General features: G+C 49.5%; 1 protein-coding gene across 3 annotated transcripts in view; it reads right to left on the reverse strand.

The window, feature by feature from the left end:
* The window catches only part of PPOX (protoporphyrinogen oxidase), an 867,939-nt gene that overhangs the window by 750,748 nt on the left and 92,020 nt on the right, over window positions 1-25,171 (reverse strand). Inside the window, exon 1 of one of the 3 annotated variants that reach the window (XM_069607177.1) lies at window positions 15,430-15,450. The exons of the other annotated variants lie outside the window; for them this stretch is intronic. The gene's annotated coding sequence lies outside the window, so the exon portion shown is untranslated. Of the gene's footprint in view, window positions 1-15,429; window positions 15,451-25,171 lie in introns of those variants that run through there. 3 annotated transcript variants of the gene reach the window in all.

The raw sequence follows: 25,171 nt of genomic DNA on the forward strand, positions 1-25,171 counted from the left end.
AACTGTGCCATTGGCACAAAGTGATACAGTGTGTCCTTCACCTCTTTCCCAGAAAAGTATGTGCCAATTATGTAATGACCAACTTTTCTCTCACATGTGAAGTGCATGTGAGATTGGGGGGAAGTGTGTGTCTGGGATTGTTGCAAGAGGATGTGTTGAAGCAACAGTTGTGCTAATTGTGATAAACTGTGTGTCTGACCATATTCATGGGTGTTTTTCATTTTTCAATTTCCTAGTGAGGATGAGGGTTGTGTGGATTATCGGCCATTCTTTCATCCAAAGGTCTGCAGGAAATTCAGAGGGCCTACCACATCTGGGGCTAGGAGGGATGCTCTCTCGGTCCACTGGTTTGGGGTCGAGAGAATGCGCCTTAATGCGCCTTAAGCAGCTCAGAGGAGCCATCAAACTGAATGGGGAGCTACTAAAACTGACAAAGGGCAATCATAGAAATCGGACAATTCACCATGGCTTCATCAAAGGTGAACTGATGTTTCACTGAGACGGGGTGCATCTTTCAAAGAGAGGCATGGACGTTTTCATTGCTGACATTTTGAACTTTGCCCAGATGCTATGTTGCGGGGGGAGCCCAGCAACTGATGGACTTACTGGATTGTGTGGCATGGTAATAAAATGGTGAGTAAATAGGTTGACAGTGAGACTCTGATTTCCTAGCAATTGATTAGTACGTTGTGTTCATGGAATGTCAATGTATCCATTATGTCGGTGCTGCCTATTTCTTTGCAAACCATCACCACTTTAAGCAGCCTAATTCCACTTGCTGGCCCTTGCAGTTGTTCTGTCCTTGTGACCTTCTACCTTCCAACACAGGACCCTATTTGAATGAACAGGGGGTTTTGTCGAAAGTTTGCCAGCAATTGTCTGGAAGGGCCTGACATGTACTTTCCTTATCTAAACTGTCTGCGTCTAGATCGCCTCTGCCTTTTCACCTCACCCAACCACCCAATCACTAATACATTACATGGTTGCTGCTCACCTGCATTTCCCATCCACCTGCACCCCATGGAGGCAGGGAGGGTGCAACGCACGTTGGCCGTCTCTGAATTGGTATTGTGTGTTCCATCCTCGTCCCCACACTTGTATTTGTCTAATGTATAGCAGAAGATGAAATCTTGCTTAGATGGTTTGTTGAAGGTGCAGGTGTGTTGTATCCTTCTAACCACTTGTAAGAAAGCAGTGAGCTGGTCCTAAGCATTTCACATGAGTGTTTGCAAAATAGTACTCCGTTTTTTGTAGCATGCTGAGAGTACATCACATTGCAGAGGGCTGCTACAGTTTGTGAGCAGAGTCTGGACATTTTGGCGTACTTGTGTGGTCTTGGTCTGTGGCATTCAACACCACTTACTCTACTAGGTTCCATAATTTGAGAAGCACAGATACTTATTATTTCACTCTTGATCTGTTCTTTGGGCAGTGAAGGGTTCCATTGCAACGGTAGTCATGGCTTCTCGTCGAAGAATGTCTGGTGCAGAGGCTTTCGCTGCAGTGATGGAGTCCGGCTCGGAGCAAGTCACAGAGCTGAAAGTGCAATCTGAAACAGATTGTGCTTCGGAAGGTGAGAAGGAAGTTGATTCGGTAAGTGAGTTTTCCATGGATGCTAGTTCCTCCTCATCATCTGATGACGAAGAGGATGAAACAGAACATTCATCTTTTCCGACAGATTCCCACACGCAGGGTACCTGTAAGGGTGAGGGGACATGCAGGACGTGCAAGGAATGTGCCAGATCCTGACATTGCTGAAGAGTCTCAGGGGGTGCCACCAGCAACGGCTCAGCCTGCCCCCTTTCACTGAAATAGCAGGGTACACAATAAATACAGATGGGTTTCAGCCTATTGATTTTTTCAACCTTTTTGTTGATGATGGGTTCATAGCAGAAGTGGTTCAGCAAACCAATTTGTACATTGCACAGTTCTAGAGGTCACGGTGTCCCACACTGAAACCCCATTCCAGAGCACAATCATGGGTTCCAATGAACAATGTTGAGATGAGAACATTTTGGGTCTCATTCTGCTCATGGGAATATCGCTGAAGCCGTCTATGTCATGATCCACAGAACGCGCCCCTTTTGGACTTCCTGGTCCTGGTCACAACGGGGCTTGCACTCTTTGATACTCCCAACATGGCCGTCTAACGTGGTACGCCTTGCACCAGCTTCCACGTCGGACGTAGCACTTTCTACAAATAGACCACGCCCCGCGCGTCTCAATGCTATCGCTGGTAGTGACTAGACGTGTGCTCCGTAGTTCGCTGAACTATTCTCCTGTCCTTGGTTCCTGGACCCTCTAATTTCCCAATTAATTCCTCCCTCTTCTCTTACCTTGTTTCCCGGATTTCGTGTACCTCCTTCGTGTACACTTCCTCGCTTCCTGGACGTCCTGAGCATCCGAGTATCCTGGAACGCTGAACGCACGCTGGAGTCAGAAGAGACTCGCGCGGGCTTGTACAAAGCCCGATCCGTGCGCAAGAAGACTTCCTCCAAGAAATCCTGCAAGGAGCGATCTCAGGTGAGAAGGGGGAATTCCGTGACAGTTTGAGACGCCAAACAACCGAAGTTGAAACCAACATGGAACAGGCTGTTCAGGATCTCATGCGTGGCATGCAAGAATTAACGACCGAGGTGCAGAATTTAAAGGCGGAAAACGCTGCATTGAAACAACTAGTTTTGTCCTGCGATTCTGCCACAAAGGAAAGCGTGCTACTGGGTGGCATTGTAGACAAATACGATGGATCTGTAAAAACCCTTCGTGGATTCCTTGACTCTTGTTTAGTCCACTTTACCTTTAAGCCCCACTATTTTTCAACTCCCAGGGCGAAGGTGGGCTTTATAATCTCGCACCTCTCTGGGAATGCACTGACTTGGGCTACTCCATTAGTCAATTCTGGAGATGCCCTCCTGGATGATTACGATGGATTCATACAGGCCCTTAAGACCATGTTTGATCGCCCAGAACAGGTCTATAGTGCCCAGGAACGTCTACTTGACTTTCGGCAAGGATCCCAGGACATGCTTATGTACGTCACACGATTCAAACAATTGGCCAAGGAAGCTTTACTCTTTTCCGAGGAGGGCTAAATGAAGAGATAAAAGACGAATTAGCCCGAGTGGCTCGTCCAAATTCATTCCAGGCCCTTATGGATCTTGCCATGCAGATAGACTTTCGTATCCAGGAAAGGAAGGCAGAGAGGAAAAAGACCAAGATGCCTTTCCAGAAGGTTTCCCTGGAGACCTCATTGAAACCCGACCCTACTCGAGTCTCTGGTTGCGATCCAGAACCCATGCAAATAGGGGCCTTCCGTGGACCCATATCCCCGCAAGAAAGGATGAGAATTATCCACACAGGCTTATGCATGTATTGTGCCTCGGATAAACACCTAGTTAGAGAATGTCCTCTAGCCCCTCCACGGCGTTCGGGAAACGCCAGCTCCCGATCCTAGATAGAGCAAGGCTTCGGGAGAGAGATGTTTGCTCCACATCTATTCCATCCTTGAACTCTCCTGGACAGAACAATCTAGTGATTCTACAAGCCTTCCTATCGTCATCCAAGAATGAGACCTACCCCATTTTGGCCTTGGTGGATTGTGGGGCTATGGGAATATTCATTGATCAAGATTGGGTCTTTAAACACCACATTCCATAAGAAACACAAAGTATCATGCAACCTGTGAAGGCGATTGACGGAAGACCTCTCACTTCAGCACCTATATCCTTGCAGACCAAGGAAATCCAACTCTCGATAAACCATCACCAAGAGTTGATCACATTTGACATCAAGTCAGCCCATTACCCCATGGTACTGGCTATGCCCTGGTTGCAGAAACACAATCCTTACATCAATTGGGCAGCAGGATCCTTGTTTCTTGGTTCTGAGTTTTGCATGTCTCCTGTCTATTCCCGGATTCCTCCTTGACAACTTCCAAAAGCAAGCCAACAGACCAGCAAGGCCCACTCATGGTTTCAAACGTCATACATGTTCCTAGGGCCTATCAGGAATACGCGGATGTGTTTTCAACTGCTATAGTCCAGGCCCTACCCCCTCAAAGACCTGAAGACTGCGCTATAGATACAGAACCTTCAGCAGTGATTCCCTTTGGGAGGATGTTCATTCTATCCGAACCGGACAAAAAGGCCCTTTTGGATACCAACCTTGAAAATGGCACCATAAGACCATCTAAATCTCCAGCTGGAGCTTTGTTGTTTTTTGTTCCCAAGAAAGACACTAAAGAGCTTAGACCTTGTCTTGATTATCGTGGATTGAATCAGTGCACCCTCAAGGACCGCTATCCCTTGCATTAATCTCTGATATCCTGGAAGTGATGAGATGAGCTGTAATCTTCACGAAGTTGGATCTCAGGGGTGCCTACCATCTGATCCGTATCAGGGAAGGAGACGAATGGAAAACAGCCTTTAGAACACCCTTTGGTTACTTTGAGTACTTGGTCATGCCCTTCGGGTTTGCAAATGCCCCGCAGTCTTCCAACGTTTCATGGATAGGGTGTTTTTCGACATGTTGTTCCTCTTCGTCATCGTTTACCTGGATGATATCTTGATTTACTCCAAGGATCCTCAAAAGCATGAAGAGCATGTAAAGGCAGTTTTGCAACGACTATGTGAACACAAACTCCTAGCTAAACCCGAGAAATGCCTTTTTCATGTCACTTCTGTTCATATAGGATTTGTCCTTAGTCCAGAAGGAATAGGAATGGACCATTCAAAAGGTAAAAGCTATACTGTCTTGGCCTGTTCCTACTTCTGTGAGACAGATTCAATCCTTCCTGGGGCTTGCCAATTTCTACCAGAAATTCATACTATCCTTTTCTGAGATAGTTCAACCGATCATTACATTACTGAAAAAAAGACACCCCCTTCCTCTGGACCCCAGCCCAGGACAAGGCATTCCAACGATTAAAAACGGAGTTTACTCAAGCCCCTATCCTTGCTCAACCCAATATTAATCGACCATTCCTAGTGGAGACGGATGCCTCTGACTACGCCACAGAAGCAGTATTAAAGCAAGAATTCGAGGATAAATTAGAGCACCCTATTGCTTACCTCTCACAAACCCTGACTTCCAGCAAGACTCATTACTGCGTCTTGGAAAAGGAACTGTTGGCCATCTGTCAAGCCTTCACTGAATGGCGGCATCTACTTTTGGGAGCTAAACATCCTGTCCGGGTCCGTACGGACCACCGAAATCTTCAAGTTCTGCAATCTGTGGAATATAGGAATAGCTGTCAAGTCTGTTGGGCCTTCTTTTTTGCCCAGTACCAGTTCCACATCCATCATGTCCCCGGATCACAGAACGTAATTGCTGACGCTCTATCTCGACGTCCTGATTACAAAACTCTTGAAGATCGGGCCTACCCAGTTTCCCCACACAATTTTTGGAGCTCAAGCAGTCAGTCTCCTGGAAGACATTCGAATGCAAACTTAGTCCTCTGAAATCTGGAAAGAATTCATGGGAAAGAATCGGTGGAGTATAAAAACTAGAGACAGATATTTGTTCAACTACAATGCCCTGGTCATTCCCACACAGAGACTGCAACTACGGATTATTAACCTCTGTCATGACACTCTTCACTCCGGGCATCGTGGTGTCACCAACACCCTTCGTCTCGTACAAAGACAATTTTGGTGGCCCAAAATGAAAACAGACATTCAACGGTACATTCAAGCCTGCGCAGTCTGCAATCAAAACAAACATGATAACAAGAAACCGGCAGGTCTCCTACTTCAACCTACACTACCTTCTAGGCCCTTGGAGTTCATTGCTACGGACTTTATCGTGGAATTACCACCCTCTAGGGGCTATACGACAATCATGGTCACCATTGATTTATTCACCCACATGGCTCATTTTACACCATTGTACAAATTGCCATCTTCCTCAGAACTCGCTAGCATTTTCCTGGAACATATATTTCGTCTTCATGGACTCCCTTCCAAGATCATATCAGATCGAGGACCTCAATACATCTCTCAATTCTTTAAACATCTATGTCATATTCTAGGAATCCAACGTTCTCTTTCATCGGGTTATCACCCACAGACTAACGGAGCTACGGAACGTGTAAACCAGACCCTGGAACAATACCTTTGTTGTTTCGCCACCAAGGTACAGGACGACTGGTCACTCCTTATACCCGTGGCTGAATTCGCTTACAACAACTCTGATCATTCGGCAGTCAAGGGCAGCCCTTTTTATTGCAGCCAAGGATTCCACCCGTCAGTTCTACCTTCCATTCTCCCACATCCCACACGTACCAACAGTTGACTCCTGGATTGAAACTCTAATCAATGTTCACAAGGAAGCCAAAAAACATTTAGAAAAGGCCCGGACTCACGCTAAACATTATGCGGATACCAAAAGAAGACCACGGCCTGCTTATGCCATCGTTGATCAGGTCCGGCTGTCCTCGAAACTACTGCCTCAACATTTACGACCAAACAAACTAGCCCCCCGTTACTATGGACCTTTTTCCATAAAGGAAATCATAAACCCAGTCTCATTACGGCTCAAGTTACCAGACTCCTGGAAGAAGATTCATCCAGTTTTTCACAATTCCTTATTAAAACCTTACATCCGATCCTCCCGGAAATCCTGCAGACCCAACCCTGTGGTTGTGGACAATCAGCTGGAATATGAAGTATCCAGAATATGCAACTCCAGGTATAAATGGGGTCAACTTCTATATTTGGTTGAGTGGAAAGGATATCCTCCGAGTGAAAGAACCTGGGAACCACTTTCTAATCTGAATACCACCCCGATTGCTCAGAAGGTATCATCTCATACATCCGGGCAAACCTGGTGGAACAAGTTTTCGGAGGAGGCATGCTGTCATGATCCACAGAACGCGCCCCCTTTGGACTTCCTGGTCCTTGTCACAACTGGGCTTGCACTCTTTGATACTCCCAACATGGCCGTCTAACGTGGTACGCCTTGCACCAGCTTCCACGTCGGACGTAGCACTTTCTACAAATAGACCACGCCCCCGCGGCCCCACACGTCTCAACGTTTCGCTGGTAGTGACTAGACGTGTGCTCTGTAGTTCGCTGAACTATTCTCCTGTCCTTGGTTCCTGGACCCTCTCATTTCCCAATTCATTCCTCCCTCTTCTCTTACCTTGTTTCCCGGATTTCGTGTACCTCCTTCGTGTACACTTCCTCGCTTCCTGGGCGTCCTGAGCATCTGAGTATCCTGGAACACTGAACGCACGCTGGAGTCAGAGGAGACTTGCGCGGGCTTGTACAAAACCCGATCCGTGTGCAAGAAGACTTCCTCCAAGAAATCCTGCAAGGAGCGATCTCAGGTGAGAATGGGGGAATTCCGTGACAGTCTATCTCAATGTACTGGTCTACTGAAGCAGTATTTTTAACCACTTTTATTCCAGCAACAATGAGTAGAAATCGCTTTCAAGCACTGCAACCTATGTTGCATTTCAATGACAGCTCGGCAGCATTACTCAGAACGGACCCAAAATGTGATAGGCTATTCAAACTTCAGCCATTTCTGAAGCACTTTACTCAGCGATTTTCGGAGGTGTATGTTCCTAGCCAGAAAATATCCATTGATGAATCATTGAGGTTGTTCAAAGGTCGGCTAGTGTTCAAGCAGTTCCTTCAGAGCAAGAGAGCACGATACAGGATCATGTTGTGCGAAAGTACCACTGGGTATGCCTACAGCATGAGAGTCTACACTGAAAAAGACTCTACTCTAAACCCTGCGGGCTACCCAGCCCCTTTAGGGGTAAGTGCGAAGATTGTTTGATATCTTCTCACACCATTGCTCCACAAGAGTCGCCATTTGTATGTGGACAATTTCTACACAGGAATTCCACTCTTCAAGGAATTGTACAATGTAGGCACACTGGCATGTGGTACAATAGACAGTAACCACAACGGCTTCCCCAGACAACTTGTGTGTTATAAGTTGGAAAAGGGAGCATGTATGGCATTGCGGCAGGATGAACTGTTGGCAGTAAAATTCTGCGACAGAAGGGATGTGCACATGCTAAATACTATTCATGATGAAAGTACTTCACTAGTCACTGTGCGCTGGCAGGCTCAGCAGGTGCGGAAGCCCAACTGCATTCTGGACTACAACAAGTACATGGGTGGAGTAGATAAAGCAGACCAATTGCTTCAGCCATACCATGTTGAACTCCAGTCGTGCATGTGGTACAAAAAGTTGGGCATACACATTATGCATGTAGCTACGCACAATGCATATGTGGTGTACCGTGCAGCTGCTCCACAAAACAACCTCTTGTTTCTGAACTTTGAAAAAGAAGAAGTTGTACAATCTCTGAATATTGTCCATCTACAAACTCCCTTCCTTTCCAGAGGTAGAAGATGTGGCCAGATTGAAAGGTTGACACTTTGCGGATTATGTTCCTGCCACAGCCATGAAGACACAACCTTACAGAAAATGTAAGGTGTGTACAAAAAAAGGAATGAGGAGGGATACTCGGGTGTGCTGTCCCCAATGCCCTTCCAATCCAGCCCTCTGCCTACAGCCTTGTTTCCTTTTGTATCATACAAAGGAAAAGTATTGGGAGATCGACTGATTTCCGGGAATGCCCATCATTCCTTTAAAGGGACCCTCTGAATTCGTGCATGCCTCACAAAAGAACAGCACTCCTGCTCCCTGCACTGGAGGTGTACCTTCAATAAAAATGCAAGAGCCTTTCAACTCACTTCACTTTATTTAGCGTGCCTTATGGCACACCTCTCCCATACCTTTCACTTGAGGCCTTCCTTTAGAAATAAACGTCAGTCTAGCTCCCTAACCTTGAGGCGTGACTTGCAAAGGAACGAGATTCAGGCTCCTTTCATTTGAGGCGTGCCTGCGAAAGAAACTTCACTACAGCCTCCTCCATTCGAGGCGTGCCTTGCACAAGAAAGGAACTCCATTGTGGTTAACTCCCCTTTGGCGTGCTTTGGCAAGCAATGCTAGTCCAGCTCCCTCCACTTGAGGCATGCCTTGGAAAGGCACACCACTCCAGTACCCTTCACTTGAGGCCTGCCTTAGAAGGAAAGGTCAGTCTAGCTCCCTCTGCGCAAGGTGTGACTTGCAAAGGAACGCAATTCATGCTCCTCCCACTTCAGGTGTATCTTGGAAAGGAATACCACTCCCCACTCCAGCTCCCTCCACTTGAGATGTGCCTTGGAGAAGAAAGGAACACCACTCTGGTTCACTCCCCTTTGGGGTGTCTTGGCAAGGTATGCTAGTGCAGCTCGCTCCACTTCAGGCCTGTCTTACAAAAAAACACCAGTGAAGCTCCATCCGCTTCAGGCGTACATTGGAAAGGAATGGGATTCCAGCTCCTTCCCCCTGAGGCTTGCCATGCAAAGAAACGCCAGTCCCACTCCCTCTACTCGTGGGGTGCGTTGGAGAAGGCGGGAACACCATTCCGGTTCCCTCCACTCAAGGGGTGTATTTTGAAATTAGTACAAGCCACTTAGGCTCCCCCCCTTGAGGTCTAAGTGTCATGAAAGTGGTACTTGGACATCATCTATATGGCGGCGGTGTCTTGCGTACCTTGTACCACCATGCCTTCTTTATTGTTTTACCTGAACTAATGTTATGTGTGGTGTGACTGAAATGTCTTCTGTAGGAATTACTTGGATACGATTGGTGTGTGTGTGAGGTAAAGCTACGTCGTTTCTGTGAATGCACTTTCCCAGTACTGCAGAAATTGTTAGCATGTTAGTGGATGTGTGTTTAGTGTGGGTAAGGTTGCACAAATGAATGTTTCAACATTAACAGTGAATGCAGGCATACTTGCTATGGGCGTACTTGAAGTTGGTATGAAAGACAGCACCTGTAGGCCAGGTAGCCAAGTGAGCCAATGACCACTTGCTGTGAGTGTGCAGATACGGTTGGTGCCACATGACATTTGAATGAAGACACAGTTGATATGCAAGTACTGGGAAATGGTGTGAAAGATATCGCTAGAGACACGGTTGCATTGTGAGCAGATGTCCACATCCTATAAGTGTGCAGATATGGTTGCTGTGGCGCAAGTGTTTTGATAGAGGTGCGACTGCTGAAATGGATGCCTACTGATTGCAGGCACGAAAGGTGTATGAATGGCCAGTGAAACGGTTGGTGCCTTGATGTGGCTTCACTGCTCACAAGGACTTTCCTCCTTGTGCTAAACCCCACCCTGCCTGTCCGACTGCATTGTGAACTGTATGAATGGGAAGTGTGAGCAAAGGTACATGTGAATGGGCTTCAAGAGGAGAAACAGGGTGGCAGTGGTTGCTACACACTGATTCTTGTATTCCCAGAGCATTTACTGTACAAATGATTTACCCATTCTCACCCTAGTGAGGACACCCACACATACGAGGTCTGCCTCTCATTGGAGCTTCTGTGAGAACACAGGAAGGTAGGCCATGTTTTGTTGGCAGCGTGTTTCGGTCGGTTGGCAGTGGGAAATGTCAGAAAATTGTGTTTTTTCACCCCAATTTTCCGACTTTGCCAGGGCTTGTGGGTAATACATTCTTGGGTGATTGGCGCAAGGCACACCTTTGTGGATTCCCACGGGTGTCCTCTTTTCGAAAATGCATGGGTTTCCCCGTTTTCCTTGGTGGCTGCGACACCCCAGGCCCAATCTGTAGGTTGTCCACAAGAGCAAAATTCTGCAAAATCTGTTCTGCCGAAAGACTTGGAGTTACCAGTAGTTTAGCCTTTTCCCTTTGTGCCCAGGTAGGTGCACCCACACATGTGAGGTACCGTTTTTGTCGGGACACCTCTGGGAACACGGGAAGGTACGACATTTGTTGTGTTTGCATGGCTTTCATTAAGTTTCAACCCGTTTGCTGCTGCACTTTGTCACACGACCCTTAGATTTCCCTAATGTGGCCTACATTTAGTCTCTGCTTAAGGCACTATACACTTTTGTAACCTTCACAAATCACCTACCCGTCAAAAGGTCTGCTTGTGCTCTTTCAAAAAAATGTATGCTTGCCCTTCCTCACCACATTTGTTTTCCTTATTTACACATGCTAAATACGTCTGTTTAGGCCATAAGCATAAATATCCTATGTACCATGGCTCCGTTTTTGACTTGTGGTATTGCTTGTTTTGTGAAACATTATGAAAAATGTGTGATTTCCTAACTAGAAGAGTCGGGGAATGTAGCTGAGCATTGTTTTTCTCAAAATTCACAGAAACCATTGCCTTACCGGGCCAACCATGTCCACCACATACCTTTTCTTCTGTCATTTTCCCGATTTTTCCCCAAACTATGGAAATTTTCCCTACATAGTTGTTGGCTGACCTGTGCAAATTACCCCTTCCTAAATGGAATTTTGTCTACTTTTCAGAACGGTATGCCTTTCTGTCTTGCCATTCAGCTTTCCTACCCTTCTCTTCCGTTCCGTCCATGCATGTCCTATTGGAAAAAAGGCAAAAATTGCCTACCTCTTAAAAAACGACTGATAACCATATCAAAATATGTTTTTTTGGTTTCCACTCAACCTGTTCTTGAAAGCCTGGAAAATTGAGAATTCAGCACAGCAAACTATTTGTTCCTAGCACTTAAAAGGAAAAAAACCAGGCTTCTTTGTACATCATTTTATTGGCATTTTCTGAAAAAACCCAAAATGTTCTCCCTTTTGGTTATTTTCACTCACCCCCCTACAGCAACGTAGGATTCCTTGGTGGCATTATGACCGCCTACATGTGGGGGGAAGAGGGACAGAATTTGGCTGAGATATCTCATGTAATAAAAAAGTTCCAAGGGATTGAATGGCGAAATACCGAAATCACCAACAAAAGGCCTTGGCACTGGGGGGGGGGGGCGTACCCCATAGCGGTTAAGGGGTTAAGCAGTTCTGCAATGTTCAAATCTTAACTGAGAGGTAGTCCAGTCCCTATGAGGAGTGGAGCCTAGTGTTCAAATGTACTTTCAAATGCTGGTGCATGGGGTAGTGTAAAAGAGCAAAAATGGGGTCTCTTCAAGGGTCTTTAGCAGCTCAGGAAGGTGGGTGAGGTGATGCAGAATAAGTTCCCACTATTTGTGGATGGTCTCCCCAAAAGGGCAGAACAGGTTCCAGGAGGTGGGAATGGGACGGTAGCGCAGGCTACCTGTGGAAAGGTGAGTGGCCCTCAGGGGACACTCATGCGTAAAAGTGGATGGATGCGCTAGGGGCCACTGGTAAGGGTTGCAAGTACTTACCGACCCCCGGCGCACACCGGACCAAACTTTTCCAGTCGAGTACACTCACAGTTGTGTGGCTCTGTGGCTTTCAGCAGCAAAGTTACACCGTTGATTCCCGAATGGGACAGTGACTATTTCTCCACTCCTGGTGGATGGATCAAGCCAGTTTCACTGTAGCAGGCTTCAGGGAACAGAGGGGTACAGCAGCAAGGCACCTGCGATGTTAGTCACCACGGCTGGGCGACACAGTAACTGCATGTACTCCGGTTCGGGCGCCCTTTCTTTACTCCAGACCTGGGAATGCCAAGTGTAAGAAATTCGGTGTGAGAGTGCCGTGGAACACAGAACTTGCGATGTACCAAGTTTCAAGGCTCTCCTCGAAACGGCAGCGGTGTCAGAGCAAAGGTCCTGCGCAAGACTTCTGAGAAGGCTTACTTGCAGGGTTTGATGAAGGTGCCTAGAATAGTTGGTCCCACTATTCTAACTGGTCGAAGCGTGTTCGCAGACCTTCTAGTTCGATCAGATGCAGAGGGGTCCAGCGGGACGACAGAAGGCTCAGGGTGCCAAACCTTCCAGCGGGTCACCAGCGGATCCTCCACTCGGCTTCTTAGTTTCAGGATAATTGGATCCTATACTAGGTTCAGTGAGAACTCAAGAGATCGATCTGGTGTGGGTGTTTGGGGCCTTCTCTAATCCAGAATCTTCTTGGTGCCAAAACGAAGAGCACCCAATGGGAGATCTGCTCACATGCAGGCACACCAGACATGGACCAATCACAGACCACGGTGGTCCCAGTCATTCACAGCACACCAAACTCTCCAGCACTCAGGATGTGTATTGGAACTAGATAGTCCTGGCCACGAAAGCTTGGCGTTTTGCGGGAGAATGCATGCCCAAATAAGGACTGCCCCGGGTCGGCTCGACCTGGGCAAGTCAAAGGGGTAAGACGGCCAAAGGACAGGACAAAGAACCTCGTGGCATGGTCATTTTGGAGCCAGGCCACCTTGCTTTGCCAACTGCGGTAAATGCAGTTTGCATGGCAAGAAAGGGTTAAAATAATACCAACAGATAAGCTGCCACCAGCCCTGTCCAAGGCACATCTGCACTTCTTCTGAAAAATCCTTTGAGGGAGTCTAGGACCTTTGAAAACAAAAGGAATACCCAAATGCACTGTACTGTAAGGTGCAACATTGGAAAGGACTAAGGGAAACAAAGTCTCCCAGTACTGACTGTCTTTAAGGGCATGCCAGTTTCCCCATAATAAAGTTAGCGAAAAGCCTAGGCCAGCGCAGCTGAAAGCTGTGCTTCACTGGCAAAGTCGGACTACCATGTTTAAACATCAGTAAAAATTTGGGGGGGTACACAATTGGAGGGAAAACATCACATAAATGGGAACCTTTCCCAACACAGTTCCCGAGTAGGGTGCACTTTGAAGCTGCATTGGTAGACTGTCTTAGGAAAGGGTAATATGGGAAAATATACCTGAGACACGGACAATTGGACGAACACAAAACCGACAGGTGGCAGATTGATGTGAAGATTACATTTAGATTAAAGACATTCCTTTAACTTTCAAATTGTCACCCAGTGCTTGCTGGAGGTTGGGGTTAAATTAGCGCACTGACCCTCCCTGTACCTACGTTTAAGAATTCTGTAAACGTCGTGCAGATCATCAAGTGGTTAAAAGAGGAGTCGAGACAAATTGAAATGTGCTTCTTGTAATTGCAATCCGTCATCTACCTAGGCAATTCCTGATACATGAAACATGCTACAATATCCGATTTGGTCATTTATAGAATAACTACCCAGGTTCAAACTTTTCTAGATACCTTTGAATACGAATAAGGGATATCCTTGTTCAACTCATTCATACTCAACGTACCAAATTCAGAAGGGGGAGGCGGCGAGGCTGAGTTTACTCCATGAGGATTCAAACCTGTGACCTGCCTTTTACATACACGCTGGCTGCGAACTTAACTTTTTTTGCTCTTTGCCTAAACTATGCTAATAATGTATTTAAATGCACTCTGATAACTTTTCTATAATCGTATATATGCACAGGATCACTTTAAGTAATCAGTGTATCATCCACAATGAACTGGTTATTTTATTAATGTCTTAACAATTGTATTTCTTCTTATTATAATGTGAGCTTCATCATTGTACATTTGCTATGTATGGTTTAATGGATCACTTGATCCGAAATAAACTTCAGTGATTGAATACATTCATGCCCGCATTGCCAGCTCAGCTTATTGATATAGTGTACTCATGCTTGAATTAATGTGCACTGCCACTACCCCGACCTGAACACCACTCCCAGGATACAGGGGAAGCATGCGGAACAGGGTGCTATTATTGCTAAGTGAGCTGCGCAGGGCTTATGTACAGAACTATATAGAACGGTGGATTACAAGGACTAAATGCGGAAACGGGGCTTAAAATGGCACACTTGCAACAGTTCAATTGTCCCCACCCTCTCCTCCCATCTAATTGTTCCACTTCCAACAAAGTGCCCTCCAACAAAGTATTACTTGTTTTTTTAAAAAATATTTCAGATTGTTACAGTTTAGTTTATGTTACAGAATGTTACAGTTTAGTTTATGTATGTTAAAAGGGGTTTCGAACATTTTAGATACTGCTATTATATTTGGGGGGGGGGGGGGAATCATTATAATAATCGAAACACAAGGGGGAAAAATCTAACTTACTCCCACTTCATATACCATTTTGGGCCTCAACTGAAAACGGAGGATTTTTTCACCGCGAAAAGCAAGCCCAACACAATACTCGTGCAAAGGAAATACATGTGTATAATGGAAAATTATCGATGTATTGGTTCAACGGCTGCGGCTCAAGCCTAGTTTCAAAATGCTGGCGATATCAGCAGCCAGCAGACGTGTTGCCGCGACTGGTTGAGGTCAGCTCCAAACCATAAGATAATGCGGGCTTCTTCTTGACAGAGCCAAGAGGCGGCCGGTGTGATGGACGATACTAAATTCTGCGATTAAATAAACACAGCACACGACTGTACACGCATTATAGGTATAGGTTCAACTTAATAACGCAGTTGCGCTAGTTTCTAAACACATGGCGACAAAGGGATTTGCCCAAGAGCACACAATGTGGCTAGCTAAAATAAGAAGGAAAAGGAATACAGGCTAAAAATCAACTAAGCGAGGAAACATCTCGTCTCTTTAAGCATATAATTATACACAGACTTAAAATCATTAACTCCCTACCTGCAAAGCAGTCCCTAGCGCAGCAGAATAGACACGTCTATTAAGGACAGCCAGCATTTACGGTCTCATTCAACCGCTTCCTTAAAATGATTGGTAGAACAAGAGGCCAATCACAGAACGTAGTCTGTACACATGACATCAAGGTGCAAGAAACCGATTAGAATTGCTAATCCGAAACTCACCACACACGTTCATTCAGATGTTCTCCATGAGACGCGGGGAAATTCACGCGAGCTCCACGATTAATTCAACAATAATAACATCACGAATGTATTTTAAAAAATAACCACCGGGCCGATTATTCCCTCTCTAAAAATGAATTCTGGTATGGTGTGTTATTTGTTGCCTACAACACATGTTATTTTACCGCCAATAGTATGACGGTGATCTGGGTTATGGCAAGGAGGCTGGCCTTAAAGAATTCAGACTTGTAGCCACCTCCTGTTCTACATAGTACGTCGCTAGCAGGCGCCTTGTATAGCAAGACTCCGTACATCTGGACAGGGGCGAGTGTTTGTAATGCCCACTATGACCTGGTGGCAATGGTCAGTCTGAGGGCCAGACTAAAAAGACCTGGGTTACTCGCCCACAAAATGTAAACCATGCTTTAAGAACAAGCATTGGCAATGCCAACAGTTCTGGCTTCTATGTAGGCATGGAAATGCCTGTTTTCGCATCTGGCGATAATATGACAAAGGTTCTTAGCTTTAGTTTAGTTTAGTTTATTATTTATAATGCGCACCAGACCTAGGAGCAACAAGGCGCAACAGAAATGATTTTTTTAAAAAACATTTTTATTATTTTATAACACCACACCAAACATTGCAAAACTTGGGACATCCATATACAGTTCAACATCATAATGTTACAAGCTGAGTTCTTAAGTCCCACTCCCTCCCACCCCCCCCAACTTGAGCCAATTTGTCCCTGTCATCAGCCTGTGATTCTTCAGGCGGGTTTGCGGTCTCATTATCTGTCTCAACATCACTGTGATCGGACTGAGGTGGGCCTTTCATGGTGGCCACTAGCTGTCTCCATTCAATTAGGGGTCCTACCTCCTCCTCCTCCCCTCTACATACCATTTCAAACCGGACTGTTGTTTCTGCCTCTGCCTTTTTCAGGTGGTCAGCCCACCACAGCTCTATCCTTGGTCTCTGGGCCGCTTTCCAGCCCATTGCTATCCTTCGTTTGGCCAGGATATATGCTAGGTCTTTCATTTTGCTTATGTGCCTTGAGTTACGTGGCCTAGAGAAACCCCCCAACATGCATGCCCAGGCCGACTCCACCTCCATAGCGATGCCGCATCCTGCTAGGCGTGTCTTTAATTCTGACCAAAACCTTCCCACCTCCGGGCAGGCCCAGAACATGTGTAGCAGACCAGCCTCCACCTCCCCGCACCTAGGGCATTTCTGAGCCACCTGATCACCAAACCTGGCGATCTTACTGGGGGTGAGGTATGCTCTATGCGTGACATACAGTTGAATTTGTTGGAGCCTAGCGTTCCGAGACACTTTTTTATGATATCTCTGGGCCCTTTCACAGAGCCCATCCGACATGGGCTCCCCCACCTCTTCTTCCCACATTTGTCTCAGTTGAGTCAATTCCTTCCCCACCTTGGTCCCCAGCAGCTCATATATACGAGAAACCTCATGCCTGCCCTCCGAGACATCATATATCATCTCCATAGTGGCATCCGGTTGCGCTGTGAGCACCGCCGGTGGCCACCTTGCTCGCACCCTTTTCAACATTCTAATGTAAGTTAAATACTGCCCCTCATGCAACCCCATATCCTCTATAAGTTTCAGGAACTCCAACGCCTCCCCCTCTTGCCATATGTCTCCCAGGGTGGCCAAGTCTACTGGTTCCCAGTACCTGCGGACCCCCTGCATCAGCTGGGGGTCTTCTATGCATAGTGCCACCAGCGGCACCTGCGTGGAGAACGGAACCGGGTGTCCCGATATTTGCCACGCTCTATGCCACAACTCCCAGCCCAGTACTAGAAGCCCCGCCGTCTCCCGGACCCTTGGTTTGGACAGCCACACCACTTCTCTGAGGAAGAAGGGGGCGGTTCCCTGCACAGCAGTCTAGATTCTGCCGTCTCGTCATCAGACAGCCACCCCGCTACATACTGCAGCTGCCCTGCCAGGTAATACAGTTCAAAGTTCGGCAAGTTTATCCCCCCCCCCCCGCTGTCACACGGGTTTTGCAATTTCCAGAGGGCCACCATGTCCCTGGAGTTGTACCAAAATCCCATGCTATTTTTGATTCCTGCCACTGCCTTTACCGTGTTATGTGCATGTTCTTCTCCTGCTGTATGATATATGTCTATTCCGAGATATCGGAACGACTTAGTGCACCAGGGTATTGGCAATATTGGCAAGCTATCAGGCCGGACATGCCTGTACCTCCCCAGGGGGAACACACTAGACTTTTTGGGGTTCACCGCTATGCCGGAGAGGGCAGCGAATTGCTCCATCACATCCAGTATATACTGCATGTTCTCCTCCGGGTAGCGCAGATACAACAATATATCATCAGCATATAAGGAAACAAGATGCATGCCCCCCGCAGTACGGATGCCTTATTCCTCGTATTGTTGTCTCAGGCAGATGGCCAGTGGCTCCAGCACCAGTATGTATAACATGGGTGACCACGGGGCAACCCTGTCTGGTCCCCCTACTTAGCTGCCATTTATCCGAAATGATAGCCCCCGTTTTAACTCTAGCAATCTGGGAGCTGTATAGCATTTTCACCCACCTGCGGTACCCCGGACCCATTCCATAGCCCTCTAAGGCCGCGGTCAGCCAGGGCCATCTAACTGAGTCAAAGGCCTTAACCGCGTCTAATGAGGCTATAGCTATTTCCCCTGGTTTTTCTTTTGTTTAGTCTATGATATGGTGCAACCTCCTGATGTTATCAGTTATGTTCCTGCCCGGGACATATCCTGTTTGGTCTGTGTGTATCAGTTTACCAATAACGGCCTTTAGCCTGTTCGCTATCACAGCAGTAAGGATTTTACTGTCCTGGTTGAGCATTGAGAGGGGTCTGTACGACCCACAGTTCGTGCTAGGCACAGCCCCTCCTCCAGCAGGAGGGATCCACTTGTGGGTTCATGTGGTGAAGTCTGAGTGGGGGATAGTACCATTGCAGGGTGAGTTTGTAGGCACATTCCCTGTTGGTGACGCAGGAGGAAGAAGTGTGGGTGCGAGTCCATATATCTACCCACGATTGGTCGTCAATCGGATGACCCAGGTCCGCCTCTCACTGGGCCATGTATCGGGTTTTTGTCACCAGGTAGTCCCCCAAAAAGCGTCTGTATAAGGTCGAGGTCCTGCCTCTGGCTGGGAGGTCTCTGAGGGTTAGCTCAAGAGGCATCGGGGAGCGGGTGGCCGCCTGCAGTGTCTGAGGGTGGGAGCACCAGTGGCGGAGCTGGCAGTACATAAATTTGTCTCCCTCTTGGAGCCGAAAGACCTCTTTGCATTGTTCGAAGGTACGGGGTTTATTCCCAAAGTATAGCTGCTCCAGGGTTTCGAGGCCCCCATCTATCCAGTTTTGGAAGTTACGGGGATGGGCCCCCGGAGAGAAATTTGGATTGTGAAAGATCGGTGAGAGAGGGCTTTGGCCTCTCGGGATTCCCTTCCGTTTCAAGGCCCAGTCCCAGGAGCTTAGGGTGTGTTTCGTCGTCCGCAGAATGTTCTTCCAGCGTTCTCTGAGGGGGGGCTGGATGTGTGTGAGGAACCGGAGGGGGAGCGGGAGTTGAGCTTGTTCTAGTTCCACCCACCTGGGGAAGGCTGTGCTTGTTTGCCAGGCGTGGATGTGTGCTAACTGCGCCGCTGCCCTATAAGCCTGTAGATCGGGGACCCCCAGTCCTCCAAGCCTAGCGTTACCGACCAGGGTCTTGTGGGGGATCCTGGCCTTCTTGCCTTTCCATATAAACTTTGATATTTTCCTCTGTAGGTCTTGAAGGGCTGTAGTCGGGATGGAAACAGAGAGGGAGGAGCAGTCGTAAAGAAATCTCGGAAGCAGATTCATTTTGGTGGCTGTGATTCGGCTCATTAATGAGATTTCTTGTGTGGTCCAGCGCTTCAAGTCTCCCTCTACTTCGCGAAACAGTCTGGGGAAGTTTGCCTGATAGGTGTCTTTCGGGTTTGCTGAAATGTGAACTCCCAGATAAGGAATGGATTGCTCCCGCCATTTAATTAGGCACAGTTTAGTTAGCGCCTCCCATTCCGCCGGTCGGAGGCCGACTCCAAGAGCCACTGATTTGGTAAAATTGACAGTGAAGCCGGTGACCTCCCCAAAGTTATTTATTTCGGCTACGGCGTGCTTCGCTGAGGTGCTGGCTTCTGAGAGCGTCAACAGGACATCGTCCGCGTACAGGGCAATTTTATGTTGTGATGGGCCCACCTGCGGCCCCTTGATAAAATTATTTTGTCTGATCCTCTGGGCGAAGGGTTCCATAGTGAGGGCGAAGAGAAGGGGAGATAGTGGACAGCCCTGTCTTGTCCCGCAAGACATGGGGATCGGGGCCGAGAGGGTGCCATTGATCCTCAGGATAGTTTTGGGGGCCTTGTAGTTGGCTAGGACCATGGACCGGAACGCTGGGCCGAACCCAAAAGCTTCCAGGGTGTATTCCAAAAACGACCAATCAACCCTGTCGAAAGCTTTGGTTGCATCCAGGGCCATCAGGGCGAGACCCTGGGAGTTTCGGTGGGAGATGTCTATCAGGTTCAAGGTTTGCCGGATATTGTCCCCCGCAGATCGGTGGAGGATGAAGCCCGTTTGGTCGGAGTGGATAATGTCCGGGAGAATGAGTGATAGCCGGTTAGCCAGGATCTTAGAGTATAGGTTGGCGTCAATGTTCAGAAGGGCGATGGGTCTGTACGAGGCTGGATCTCTCGGGTCTTTCCCTGGCTTAGGGAGGAGGATCGTATTAGACTCTTGCATTGAGGGGGTCACAGAGCCCGACCCTTTGAATGAATTGAAAAGAGATACCAGGTGGGGGATAAGTTGGGGTTTGAATATTTTATAAAACCTTGGAGAACCCATCCGGGCCCGGGGCCTGCGATTTGAGGGCCTTGATCGCCTTGTTGACCTCTTCGTCGGTTATTGGGGCCTCTAGCTGCTCTCGCGTGGAATCAGGTGTGGTAGGGTGGCCTTTCGCAGGTATGCTTCTTTATTGGAGCGATCGCGTGGGGGTGCCGTCATGACCTGGGTTAGGTGGTCCGTAGCTAATTGTAGTTTCATTAGTTCCGAGTAATGAGTCACCCCCTGTGGGTCTCGGAGCCCAGCAATAGTGTTGGTGCGTCTCGTTTTGGCCAGCTTGGCCACCAGGAGCTTGTTAGCCTTATTGTTTTTGGCGTAATATAATTGTCTGGTCTTAGCCAGCAGCTGCGCAGTATGTTCAGTGTAGTGGGCCTCCAGTTTCTTTCTGGCTGATCGGAGAGCTCGTTGAGATCTGGGGGACCAGCCGTTTTTCTTTTGTGCTTCCTCAGCTGATCGTAGTTCTTCCTCCAGGGCTTGCCAAATGCGTCTCAGGTCTCGGTGGAATGCTACCCCTTGGGCTATCAGGGCTCCCCTCACCACAGCTTTCATTGCCTCCCAGTTGTTAGCCAGGGAGGTATCTGAGACTGGGTTCTCCTCAAAGAAGTTCCTGATGGTGGTGGCAATTTTGTCCCTGGTTGACATGTCGTTGAGGATCTGGTCGTACAGCGCCCATCTGCGTGGGGCGTTAGCTTTGGGGCTCTGGATCCGGAGTTCCATTATTATCGGAGCATGGTCCGACAATATCCGTGGGCCTATGGACACCTCATTGGTGAAAGCGAGAGTTTGGGGTGAGGATAGGAGGAGGTCAATTCTGGAGAGAGTCCGATGAACGAAGGAGAAGAAGGAGTAGTCTCTCGGTAGGGTGGAGTACCCGCCACGTGTCCACCACATCCAAGTCTCTGAAGAGGCGCAGGAGGCTGAGGGCCTGTGCGAAGTCGCTATGGGTGTGGGGGGGGTGGGACCTGTCTCTGGCGGGATCCGGTACTCCATTGAAATCTCCTCCCATTATTGTTTGGCCTTCTACAGAGCCCGAGAGGGAGGAGCCCAGTAAGTCATAAAAGATTGCCTGTCCCGAGTTTGGTGCGTATACAGATACAAAAGTGTAGAGGTCCCCTAGCAGGAGGCATTTGACGGCCACAAAGCGGCCCTCAGGGCACGACATGGAGTCCAAGATCTGGGGGTGTAGGTCCTTCCGGAATAGGATCGCCAGGCCTCCCTTCTTGGTGTCTCCCGAGGCAAAGAATTGGCGTGGATAAGCGCTGGATCGGAGGCGACCAAAGTCAGCTGGGAGGAGGTGGGTTTCCTGGAGTAACGCCACTCCGGCCTCCTCATCTTGTAGTTTCTGAAGGATTGATTTACGCTTGGGGGGGGGGGGAGGGACTTAAGCCCATTAACGTTCCATGAGAGGCATCTCAGCGTCTGATGCTCCAGGGTCGGTGGTCTTGGTGCTCCCTGCTCGGGGGTAGGGGGGTTGCCAGGCTGTCCATTAGTTGCCATTAGAAGGGTGATTTGGGAGTGACCTGTGCTGCACTTGCGGTTTTAACACAGGCCCCCAACGGGAGGCCAACTTTTTAACTGGCGGGGTGGGTATCTTTGTGGGAGCAGCCCACTCCCTGGCCAACAGGGCCAATTGAGATTGAAAGAACAACATGTGAATCCAAGGACTTAAGATGGAATGAACCTTGGAACGGGCATAAACCATGGATGAAGCCCGCCGCACTGGGGGATCGTAGATCTGTGCCGGGCCGGAATTGGTGCTTTTAGATTGGCCATGAGGGCAATGGGAGCCCGGGCAGACAAAGCAGCAGTGGATATTTGACGTAGCTCAGGGTCCAATTACCTCCTTCTGTTGCTTCGGGAGGCCCTAGACCACGAAGACTGCCTGGGTTGAGGGGGAGGGGCTGACTTAGGATTCCCCGATACCTCTGGGATCGGCGAGGAGGCTCCCTCGGGGGAGGCCTGATGCATGATCTTAGAGGCGTCTTCCAAGTGGGAAATTCTTCGGAGGGAACCATTGAATGAGAATTGCAGTGCTGTGGGGAAGAGCCATCTGTACTTGATTTGTCGCTCCTGGAGGAAGAGGGCCAGGGGTCGAAGAGCCCTTCTTCTTTGCAACGTCAGAAGGGGGAGATCTTGGTATATCTGAATAGGGAGGCCTTGGAAGGAGAGCTCATCGTGAGAGCGGCTGATCGCGGAGATGGCTTCTTTCGTGGAGAAGTAGTGGACTCTCGTGATAACATCTGGAGGCAGATCCGAGTCCACTCCTCGGCGGGGGCGCAATCTGTGGGTCCGATCCAGCATGAGCTGGGATTTGTCTAGTTGTGGGAGTAGGGCCTGGAAGAAGTCTCCTATATAGTCTGGTAGATTTTTGTCAAGAACTGAGGATGGAACTCCTCGGATCCTGAGATTGTTACGGCGGGCTGTTTTCCAAATCCTCTTGTTTGAATTTGAGGATTTCACACTTATCTTGGAGAGCTCTTACGGCTTGCTGGATGTCTCCCAATGTGGTTGCCTGGTCTTGGGAGCAGTCCTCGACCTCACCTCGCCTCGCCTCGCCTCGCCTCCGCTCCACCTCGGTCACCCTGTGGTCAGTTTGCTCCAGTTTGGTGGTGAGCTCCGACATACAGAACCAGAACTCAGCCTTGATGTCTGCCATGAAAGCCAGTAGGTCGCCCCTGGTGGCTGGGGCGTCTCCCCCCTCTTGGGAAATCGGTAGGGTGGGCTTAACTAGTTCAGGTTTCTTTCCCTTGTCTGGAGCGGTGAGCATGGTGGCACTGTCCACGTTTTTGGTTGTTTTCGTCTGCTTAGACATGGTGGCGGACCATGGGGCGGAGGAGGAGATGAGGAGGCCCACCACGCGGTCAGTCGTCAAGGCACCAGGTTGAAAGATAGGGATACTGGTCCTGAGATCAGCCGATGCACAAGAGCTTAATGTGAAGGAACAAGATCACTAGTTTTTGGAGGGTTTGCGTGGAGTACAGGTCCCCTCCGTCCGGTGGAGGGCGGAGGTGAGAAGCGTAGGTCTTGGGAGGCAAACAGATTGCCAGGTACCCACCTGTGTCCGGGCAGGAGAAGGAGCGTGGACAAAGCAGTGGGGTGGGGCGCCCCAGGAATTGAGTAGCCGAGGCGCGTGCCTTTGGAGATATTCTGAAGCTGGGGGGAACTCCCTATCCGGAGACAGGGGAAGCCAGCGCGGCTCGCCTCAGCCTGGGGGTTAGCTCAGTCGTGCCCGGGGCCACAGGTGGGAGCCTCAGGCTGGGGCTCCAGGTAGGCGGCGTCGTATGGCAGGTCCAGTTATCCCCGGGAAGCGGCAGGAGAGGCTGAGGGCCCAAAGGCGTGGGTTAAATCGTCATCGGGGCCCGGGAGAGGGGCATGTGGGCCCCCCACGACGGCTAGGCAGGGATCGCCCTGCATATGGGAGCCCAGCCTCAATCCCACCGCTGGAGAAGATGGTGAGAGGGGACCTCCAGGTCCCAGGCCAGGAAGGAGGCACCAGGTGTTGGTATGGGCCGGGGTGCCCCAGGAATGTAGCATGTGGGGTCCAGGACCATTGGAGGGCACCCCCAGGTGCAGATCAGAGAGCGAGGAGCAGAGGCTGGAGCATGTTCTGGGGGCCGCCGGGGGAGGGAGGGGGCAGCCCCTTCATTGAGAGCTGGAGTGCGCAGTGCGGCCTCCTTTAGCGAAGCCCAGGAAAAATGTGAGGCGAGCCCCCAACCCGAGCCTCAACCCCCAGCACCCCTACCTGGTAGGCACCGTCCGTGCCGCTGTCTGCTCTGGCTCCGGAGGCGAGGCGCAGCGTCCCGCGGGGCCGAGAGTCAGCCCGGGTAGGTAGTGCCGGAGGCGGGAGCCCCCGCGGAGTGTCCAGCTGCGCAGCGGCCGCTTCGGGGAGGCTGCGGTAGGGAGAGCCAGGGGGCCAGCTGCACCGCTACTCCACAGCGGATTCAGGAGCCCCGGGGGGCCGAGTCGCTGCTGGAGGCGGCTTCAGGCGTCGTCACCCACACCTCTGAAGCTGGGGGATGGGTGCATCCGCCATCTTGAGTGATCCGGTGCTAGAGTCGGCCCGGAGGACTGGGGCGAGTAGCTTCGCTGCTGGCGAGCGCTACGCTCTCCTCTTTGGCCCATAGGTGCCCTAGGCGATCCGACGTCCTGGGGATCAGCTGGGCTCCGGCACAGGAGCGTAGAGCCGCATTAACGTCCAAGTTGCGGCGGGCTTCACAGGGTGGGCCTCAAGGGAGCAGCCACATCGCTGGCGCTCCAAGCCACGCCCCGTGATCGCCTCTCTTATGTCCTCCTGGAATCCCGGGTCCTGCAGGGCCTCGGCCCAGAGTCTCCAGGTGGGGATCCGCGCCCTTCGGGGCTGGTTTTGCCACTCCAGGACCAGGGTGAGTGGTCTGAGAGCACCCTGGCTTTGTATTCCGCTCCTTTGATCTCTTCTGCCAGCCCCGTGGAGGTGAACACGTAGTCCAACCTCGTGTGAAGGTCATGCGGTGCCGTATAGTGCGAGTATTGCCTGTCTACAGGATGCAGCATGTCGGTTAAGTCAAAGTCTCTCAGGAGGGCCTGTAGCACCCGTGCTGCTGGGGTGGGTTTATCTATTTTGCCATCCGCTCTGTCCACCCTAGGGTTAAGTACACAGTTGAAGTCTCCGCCCCATAGGATCCCGCCACCCAGCAGGGGGCTAATTTTGCTATACAGT

Source organism: Ambystoma mexicanum, chromosome 1p (assembly GCF_040938575.1).
Source record: "Ambystoma mexicanum isolate Mex_15411 chromosome 1p, UKY_AmexF1_1, whole genome shotgun sequence".
Classification (NCBI taxonomy): domain Eukaryota; kingdom Metazoa; phylum Chordata; class Amphibia; order Caudata; family Ambystomatidae; genus Ambystoma; species Ambystoma mexicanum.